A 10679-nucleotide genomic window follows, 5' to 3' on the forward strand; every position below is an offset into this window, starting at 1 on the left:
AAGTAAGAACCACGCAGTTTTCAAAAAGAATCCAATAGACTGCATAGAAATGAGTAACTGAAATTTATACTAACAGAAAGGGTTAGTTCATTGGACACAGGAGAGATAATTAATGAACATAAAGATAGAATGCAGGAATTGTATGGAATTTAGTGCAGTGTGACAAAACGCAGAATATAGCGGGAAAATATTTGGCAATAAAGTGGCATACCACAACATCTGTAAGAAGCTAATAGAGAGTAGAGAAGGCAATGCTGAAATTGACAAAGACTGAAAATTCTTAGATTTCAAAACTGCAGAAAGAATAGATTTCGATGTTTTTACCACAAGAAAAGATAAAGTGGTGAGGCGATAGCTACTTTAATTAGCTTAGTTGAATATCTCTGCATTGACCAAAGCATCACATTGTGCCCATAAATAAAAATAAAAATAAATAAAAAAAACCAAAATGTCATTAATTATCCAATGGCAGAAGTCCATCATGTACTAAGCAAGATTAAAGGAAAAATAAACTATTAGAAAATGTATCTTAGTCAAAGGGTGAAAGTCTAATGGCAAAGAGATTATCTGATTATTTATTATTTGGAACATAGTCAAGTAAAAAGACGATTCAACCAATGGGAGTAACAATTAGACCAATAGTTGTCTTACACTGACAGATAAATGTTAGAGAATAATATCTTTAAAGTAAACTAAAATAAGCCGGGTGCGGTGGCTCAAGCCTATAAGCCCAGCACTTTGGAAGGCCGAGGCGGGTGGATCACGAGGTCAAGAGATCGAGACCATCCTGGTCAACATAATGAAACCCCATCTCTACTCAAAATACAAAAAATTAGCTGCACATGGTGGTGCATGCCTGTAATCCCAGCTACTCAGGAGGCTGAGGCAGGAGAATTGCCTGAACCCAGGAGGCGGAGGTTGTGGTGAGCCGAGACCGCGCCATTGCACTCCAGCCTGGGTAACAAGAGCAAAACTCCGTCTCAAAAAAAAATAAATAAATAAAGTAAACTAAAATAAAAATATCTTATTATCGAAATAATATACACAAAAAACTAAGGAGTAGAGTAGCATGTTAAAATATGAGGAGATATAGTTGAACCTCAAACAATATGGATTTGAGCTACAGGAGTCCTCTTAAGGGCAGATTTTCTTGTGCCTCTGCCATCCCTGACACAGCAAGGCCAGCACTTCCTCTTTCTCCTCCTCCTCAGCCTACTCAACATGAAGATGAAAATGAAGGTCTTTTTGATGATCCACTTTTGTTTAATGAGTAGTAAATATATTTTCTCTTCCTGATGATTTTCTTAATAGCATTTTCCTTTCTTTAGCTTACTTTATTGTAAGAATACTGTATGTAATTCACAGAACATACAAAATCTCTGTGAATTGATGGTTTATATTGTCAATAAGGCTTCTGATCAGTAGCAGGGTATTAGTAGTTAAGATTTTGGATAATCAAAAGTTACATGGTGATTTTTGACTATGTGGAAGATCAGTACCTCAACCTCTGTGTTATTCTAGAATGAACTGTGTTTCACATAAAAGAAAGTTTCAAAACATTCAAAAATTGAATAAGATTTTTAGATTAAAATAACTGATAATATTTACTATTTTATTAAAGAAATCCTAAAGAAGGCATTTCACTAAGAAATTAAATTATCATTTGTAAAAGTTTTTAAATCAAGAATAAAAGGCAAAAACGAAGCAAAACTAATTATATAAAATAATAAAAACCTATTTAATTATAACTGAAATATAAAGATATTTAAAGCTATAATTATGCACAAAAACAGTGTTGAGTCCTGAGGTAGGAGCAAGGTAAATGAAACTCAAGCCTCGTACGTTATAGAGATTTGCACTTGTATCCTTTGCTGTGGAATTTTCAAGTCTAAGCAGTATTTTCCTTAGAAAATTGATTAATAGATTCATTTATTTATTCTTCCATCCATTCATCTATCCTTGCGCCTAAGGATTATTTTATCTATTAATTTCTTCAAAACAGTTTTTTGAAAATTATTAGACCATTATGTGCCAGCTGTGAAGTGCTGAAGTGAGCAAGAAAAAGTTGCTGCCCTCACAGGAATCTCTGTTATCTAAGGATAATTTTCTTTGAAACTCATGTTCTTCTTGTAAAATCAATGAAATTATTTTATAGACAACATTTAGGAAAGCATTTTCCACAATTAATTAATACTTGAAAGAAAAAGAATTATTAAATTCCACATTTGCAAAGAAGGCCAATCAAAACACAAAGAAAAGCTTAGAGGGGATAAGATCTCTGGAATTGATGAATTCATAGTGACGGATTTTTTCAGGTACTGCTCTTGGAAGTTTGTGATGATACTACCTAGAATTTAATGGCTCACGATGGCTTATTTACGATGAAGAGATTTCTTTGGAGAATCCAGGATCGTAAATATAACAAGAAACACAAAGTCAGTTAGCAATCAAACAACTTTAGCAAGGCTGAAGGTAGCAACACATCTGCCCTGGAAACTCGTTTAATGTCTAATAGCTGCAATTGTCATGACAGGCTTCCTGCACAGGAGTATATTCTTTGTGCTAAATATATCCGTGTTAATTTGTAATGCAGCCACTTTCTCAATTGAAATGCAAAATGTTCCAAAAGAACATATGTCCAGCAACTTCTTCAGCGTTAGCTTAAGAAACAGTTTGTGTGTTTCTTTTTCTATTCTATTCTTTTCCCTCTCTTCTCTTCTGATGTTTTTTTTTTCTTTAATCAAGACAGCAAATGCCTGCTGTGTGCCTAGGAGACAGCCATATTTTTGCTGAGCTCCAGAACTGTGAATCCAACAGCCTACTGAACACATTATGAGGCACGACAATTAAGTACATAGCGTTTGCCACTCTCAAGAGGTGGCAAAGCCTTTTGAGATAAAGAATGAAAAATGGCGAGTGATGAAGAAATGCATTAATGAAATGAGTGGAGAGGAGAAGGAGAGACTAATATTAGGCTGTAGTTTTCTAGGAAGGCTTCAAAAGAACAGTATTAAAAAAATCTACTTGAAAGGGGTCATGAATTTTCTGTACTGCAGTAAATTCATGCAGAGAGGAAAGGGAAAGAAAGTGTAGAGAAAGAAGTGAAGTTGGAGAGGCTGAAATATCTAGGAGCAAAAACTAGAGACTGGGGGGATGTTTATGGGTTGAATTGTGACCTTCTCTCTTATATGTTCAAGTCCTGGCCCCCTGTACTTCAGATTATAATCCTTTTTAGGAATGGAGTTGCTGAAAATGTCATTAGTTAAGATGAGGTGATACTAGGGTAGGGTAGAGCCTGAATCCAATATGATGGGTACCCTTATAAAGAAAGATTGTAGACACAGACATGCACACAGTGAGAACACCAGGCGAAGGCGAAAGCAGAAACTGGAGTGATATTTCTATAGGACAAGGGACACAAAAGATGACCCACAAACCAACAGAAGCTGGGAGAGTTTCCGGGAACAGATTCTCCCTCACAGCATCAGCACGAGCCAATCTCGCAGACACCTTGATCTCAGACTTTAGTCTCCAGAACTGTGAGATGACGCATTGCTGTTGTTCAAGCAGCTAGGTCTGTGGTACTTTGTCACCTCAGCTCTTGGAAACAAACACACCAGAATGAAGGGAGCCACCCCTTTACCTACAATATGTATTTCCTTTGGGGACTCATGTTGGAAAGAGCCCTCTGTGGGATCATGCATACTAGCTGTCTCTTTTGATTGAATTTGCACTTTTGTAGCAATCAGGAGGAAGGACCCATTGAAAATAGTCTTTAAATATATACTATATGTTATTAGGATGCCAATAAAGTATAACCCAGAAGTCTCTACACCTCATTAACAGGCCCTTAAAGAGAGCACTAATTAAATCCTGGAAACTGCAGGGTTTTGAGCAGTTGGAATTTGTGTTTTAAAAATAGGCAACTTTTGTTTTCTCCCAGCTCTAAAATCTATAATTCTGGTTGTGACACACTTATCACCCACCAGTTCTTATGTTCATTTGGATCTTTCTGGATTTCTTAGAAAGTGCCAAGAAAACATTTGCATTCTGGCATACATACTGAACTGGACATTGCCACTAGGAGTTTAATAAAATGAAAGACGCACGTGGCTCCCCAACATTCATCAGACCCTGTTACCTCCTACTGTTTGAGAAGAAATGAGTGCTTTTAAAAATATTTTTAAAAGCGATCTCCAAACTTTGGTGCATGAAGTTTATGAGTTTCTTTTTTAACAAGTCATAATAAAACGATGTGGTCTTAATGGGCTACACAGTGCTGTTATAATAGAAGTGGGGCCTCAGCAGATCTTGTGCATGGAGAACCAGTGTTCACTAAGTCAATGTTGTGTGCCCACTACCTGTTATAATGGCAATCTCCATGTAGTTACTGTTCACCTCTTCTCACTTCTCCTTCCTCCCTTGTCACCCTTCGCAGCAGAGAAAATAGTTCACCAGCCCAAAATCAAATCTACATTAGGAAACACAAACAAAGTCAAACGTATCATCAAAGCTATTGGCCTTGAACTTAATTCTGCTTTGGATTAGAAATCTCGTTTCTCTTCTCTAATTTAATGATTTGACTTCCCTTCAAAACGCAATGCAACCTGCTGTTTTGTGACTTTCCCTAAATATTGTCTTTTTACTGACGAATAAACTTGATGCTTATATTTATATGCTATAATATTTAATAAATAACCCATGCCAAAGCAGTGACTTAGGCAAGTTATGCGTCCTATCTGAGCTTCAGTTTCTTCCTATGCAGATGAGAATGCTAATATCCACCTAAGCGATGTTGCAATGATGTCGTGATTAGCGTGAGAATGCTGCATTAGCACTTTGGGAGGCCAAGGCGGGTGGATCCCGAGGTCAAAAGATCGAGACCATCCTGGTCAACATGGTGAAACCCCGTCTCTACTCAAATACAAAAACTTAGCTGGGCATGGTGGCGTGTGCCTGTAATCCCAGCTACTCAGGAGGCTGAGGCAGGAGAATTGCCTGAACCCAGGAGGCGGAGGTTGCGGTGAGCCGAGATCGTGCCATTGCACTCCAGCCTGGGTAACAAGAGCGAAACTCCGTCTCAAAAAAAAAAAAAAAAAAAAAGGAAAAAAGAAAATGCTGCATTAGTGGTTCTCTGCTGTCAGTAAGCTGATTTCAGTGGAACAAGGGATTTATTGAATAGCTGAGTAGTTAACACCAGAAGGCTAAAAAAACATGTTGAGAAAATAGGTAATATCAAAGGAAGAACAAGCAGTGAGAATTACCACCCCCCAAAAAAAAGAGAAAAAGAAAAAAAAACTGCTCTGCAGAACCAGTTAGGTGAAAAGAGAGCAGTTGTCACCATAATCAGGGGAACCTGAGGCTTTCTGGGGCAGAACTGTGACTATAGACAGTAATGGCAATTGCTAAAATGGTTGCCTCTGTGGTTTTTTGAACCTGAATGTTGCTGTTGCCACTGCTTATTTCACTGCTGAAGGAACACAATCTCCCCTCCCCAGGCTTCTTTGCTTTGCTATGTCCCAATTTAAATTCCTAGGTGGTTGCATCTGATCTACCACCCTTGCAAGGAAGGATTCTGGGAAAATGAGTATTGGAATTCTCACTTTCTAGAGAGGGAAGCCAACTCTGCCTTCAGAACAGTTCATGTGGTAGAGAATTTCACAACTAAGAAAACAATTAAGAAACAAAGCAACAAACAACAAAAACTTCACAACGTCCACAAGAATCTATTACTTTCTTCAGGATCATATAGCCTAAATATATTATTTAACTGTTATTATAGAGAATAAATAGAAATAACCCTCAGGTGGAGGAGGTTAGGAACAGATTGTTTAGAAATGTAACTTTGTGTGGAGATTAAGAACAGGCAAGATTTAGACAGAGACAGAAGAAGTCAAGACTTTCAAGGTGGGGCAACCTGTATGGACAATGGTTTTATATTTTAAAATATCCAAATATATTCTTAAATAAGCAAAATCTTTGTCTGAAACAGAACACTTAAGAGGTCAGTGAAACATATAGGAAGTAAATCTGGAAAGGTAACAAATGTGTAGTCTAATTACATGATACCTTTCATTTTGTATTAAGGGCTAAAGGAGTTTTCAAGGACTTAGACTGGGAGATGATCTAGAGGGATAGTTATTAGACAACATGGAACCCACCCTGAGAAAGAGCAGCACACTCTCTGATGACTTGCAGGTGACTTGTGGAAGAGGAACAGCAGATGAGGCACTTAAACATCTGAGCTTTGAAAATGACTTTGCAGTGATATAAAGAATTCACTGTCTAAGACAATTTGTTACATACCCTTATGGGAATGTCGATCACTTTGAAAATAATCGGCAAAAATAGAATGCCCCAAAAGCTTCCTTTGTCTGGCTTCTGCTCATTATATTATAAACTATTAGAATATCTTTTTATTTAACTTTTATTTTAGGCTCAGGGCTACATGTGCAGGTTTTTTGTATAGGTAAATTTTATGTGGCAGGGATTTGGTATACAGATTATTTTGTTACCCAGATAATCAGCATAGTACCTGAGAGGTAGTTTTTGATCCTCACCCTGTCTGTCTTGTAATCTTACCTCTTTTGAATATAGTATACAATTCACAGATTGTAGGCAGGCTGCATTTTACCTCAGCATCTCTTTTCAATTAGTCATATATATTTAATGATGACATAAATATATTTTAAAATAAATGGTCATTTGTATCAATTCTGGAATTTAAATCCCCATCATCTGGTGAATGGATAAACAAATTATGGTTTAGCTATAAAACAGAATACAACTTAGCAATAAAACGAAGCAAACTACAGACACATGCAGCAATATGACTTTTTATGACATCTCAGTTTAGTTTATAAAATGTGATGCAGCTTCTCTCTTGTTCACTGAAATATTCATATTTAATATTTGAAGACCTGACTTACTGTGTAAAAAGTGTAACTTCTATGAAGATGTTATGCTGTAAGAAAGCCAAGAATCATGATGAAGCCACATGTATGTACTTAATCATGTAGTATGTAGCCATTTGGTTGGCTTTTCTCACTTACTACTATGCATTTACTTTCCCCCCAGGTCTTCATAACTTGATAGCACATTTCTTTTTAGTGTTGAATGATATTCTGTTGTTTGGATGTATTGCAATGATACACAATGGACATTTATATGTCTATTCACCTACTGAAGGCTACTTTAGGGTTTTCAAGTATTGGCAATTATAAATAAAATTGCCATAAATATTACATGCAATTTTTTGCATGGGCAAAATGGTTGAACACATCGGCCATACCAAGGAGCATGATTGCCAGATCATATGGAAAGAGTATGATTAGCTTGGCAAGAAACTGTCAAACTGTCTCACATATGATCATGCCCTTTTGCATTCATAGCAACACTGAAGGAGGTTCTTGTGTGTTTGCATTCTGATTAGCATTTGATGTTGTTGATGTTCTGGATTTCAGCCATTTTAGTAGGTCTCTCATTGTCATTTTAATTTGTATTTCCCTAATGACATATGATATGAAACTTCTTTTTTTAATGCCTATTTGCCACCTGTGTATCTTCTTTGGAGAGGTATTTGCTGGCTTGTCTATTTTTTCTCTTGACAGTATCTTTCACTGAGCGACATTTTAAATTTTGGGTTTCTTTTTTTTTTTTTGAGATGGAGTCTCACTCTGTTGCCCAGGCTGGAGTGCAGTGGCTCACTGCAACCTCCGCCTCCCAAGTTCAAGTGATTCTCCTGCTTCAGATTCTTGAGTAGCTGGGATTACAGGTGCCTGCCATCACACCTGGCTAATTTTTGTGCTTTTAGGGGAGGCAGGGTTTCATCATGTTGGCCAGGGTGGTCTCAAACTCCTGACCTAAAGTGATCTGCTTGCCTCGGTCTTGCAAAGTACTGGGATTACAGGTGTGACACATTTTGAATTTTAATAAAGTTCAGCTTATCAATGATTTATTTTGTGGATAGTGACTTTGGTCTTATATCTAAAAAGTTAACACAAAACCAAATTTATCTACATTTTCTGTTCTGTTAACTTTTAGGGATTCCATATTTTTGAGTTTTACATTCAGGTCTACAATCTCATTTAAGTAAATTTCTCAGTCAAAATTAAATTGTCAAAATAATTTACTAATACACAGGCAAACCAATATTTCCCTAATGGTCCCAAAGTAAGTACAATCTCTGAAGTAAATAAGAACTTCCACTTAGTCACAGTGTAGTTACTAGTGTTGATCCACATACTGGTTCGCCCTGAGTAATTTTGAAGTTACAAATAAAAGTGTTTTTATACTGTGATTATTTTATGCAATATTCATTAAAGAAATATTTACTAAGTTTGTTCCTTGTGCAAGAGCCCTGGAGTCTCATTTTCTAGGTCCTGGAGATATTACTAGTCCACTAAACAAACAAAAATTTCTATCTTCAGGGAGCCTAAATTTCAGTGGGAGGAAGTACACCATAAACAAAATATATAAGATTACTATAATAAATATTAGGTACTGGTAAATGCTACAGAGACATATATTATACGAAAGAAGAAGAGATCATTTGGGTGTGAGTTTGCAATTTTTAATATGGTTAGGTCAAGCTCGTGGATAAGATGACATTTGAGAAAAGATGTAAGGTGATAAGGAAGAAAGTCCGGCAGATATAGCATGGGAGAAGGTAGGCAAAAATTAAAACAGGCCCAGTAGGGAGCAGAGATCATGCAGGACCTCACAAAATTTTGCTCTGAATGAGAGAAAGTCACAGAGGATAAAGGGGACATAAGTATGGATGCTATAGAAATAAATGGAGGGGCTCTATAAAGTATTCTGTTTTCTTACAGTTTGAAAAGTATTCAAGGGCTGGGCGTGGTGGCTAGCGCCTATAATCCCAGCACTTTGGTAGGCTGCAACAGATCACCTGAGGTTTGGAGTTTGAGACCAGACTGACCAACATGGAGAAACTGTCTCTTCTAAACATACAAAATTAACCAGACATTGTGGCACATGCCTGACATCCCAGCTACTCAGGTGGCTGAGTCAGGAGAATCACTTGAACCCAGGAGGCGGATGTTGTGGTCAGCTGAGATCCCACCATTGCACTCCAGCCTGAGAAACAAGAGCAAAACTCCGTCTCAAAAAAATAAAAGTACTCTAGAAAATCTTTAAGACTCTGAAAGCAAGAACTATGTCTACTCTAGATACTTCTTGGCTAGAACATTAATGTTTGCAACATATTTATTGTGATAAATCTCAATGTTGAAAAATGATAAGACAAAACAATTAAATTTCTGTATCATCTGAAGAGGCTGTACTTATTACTCATAGAGAATAATCTTTGGTTACAGAAAAGATATTCTTTTTCTTCCAGAAAAGAGGATTTTTTTAAATTCCTTATAATTCCAATGACAATTGGGAATAGCAAAAAAATAATTAAAATAACATGCTAGAGCAAAATAATTATTATCAGAGAAAAATTTGAAGTTGGAGTTCTGACACTGAGGAACTGTTTGGCCTTGGGCAATTTATCTCCCCTCTCAAGGCCTCTGTTTCCGCCTCCAAATACTAAAGGGGAAATACTAGCAGTGCAAACTTCTTAGATATGGCAGGGTTAAATTAAGTTAGGTAATGTATATGAACATTCAGAAAATCATCTATTAAACATGAAGTGTTTGGCTGTGTTATTATTAATGGTGATGCTATTATTATCATCTTAGGAAACAGAGAATCTGGGCTGATAGATTCAGCTTTAACATTCAGGACATGGTCAACACAACGCCATTTGCTTTTTACATTATCTAATCATTATTGTTGTTAGCTATTATTTTTACCATAAAAACTCTCTATATAGATTCTGCTACTATAGCTATTTGTATTACATTGCATAAACATAATCTGAAAGTTTATTATTGTGTGGCTAATACAGGCTCACCATCAAAGACAAGTGAAATGATTTTTAAAAACATAAATTAAACAGTCTCTAGATCATTCACATGCATAGAAAGCCACTATTGTTTTTCAGTTGGACCAAATTTAGTTTCTGACATATCAACTCATCTTATTTTTAGACTTAAGAAGTTATTTGCAACTTCTCAAGTATCCTTTATATTTTAGAGATAGTCTTGAGTGAGCGAATACACTCCTAATTTTTTTTCTAGAAAAGGTCTAAAAGAAAAGCTGTTTCAGACTATTAGTATAAAAAAATACACATCCTCCAGGTCCTCCCAAGGTATCTTTACATAGAAGCTTTAACTTTATGCTTAAAATGAATGCACCAGGAGTAACAGTCAAATTGGAAAATAAGCATGTGAGATACATTCACAGTAAATATTGCTCTATTATTTTAGGCATAGATACAAAATTGAGTGACATGTTTTCAAACACATACCCAAAACTATGTGTTTCTATATGTATGTGTGTGTACACATACACAAACACACAGAAGCACACACACACACACACACACACACACACACACACATATATATATATATATATATATATACACACACACACATATATGAAGCGGGGGAGAGAGAGAGAGAGACTCCCTTTTGGTATACTCACTCTCAGTGTACTTGACTCAGTAAATATTTATAGTGTGCATCCTCTGTACTTGTCAATCTGCTAGACATTGGGAATACATAGGAGTGGAAAAAAAATGGTTCTTGTGAAATACAGGTAAATGGTAG

The sequence above is a fragment of the Callithrix jacchus genome, chromosome 14 (genome assembly GCF_049354715.1).
Source record: "Callithrix jacchus isolate 240 chromosome 14, calJac240_pri, whole genome shotgun sequence".
In the NCBI taxonomy this organism is placed as follows: Eukaryota; Metazoa; Chordata; class Mammalia; order Primates; family Cebidae; genus Callithrix; species Callithrix jacchus.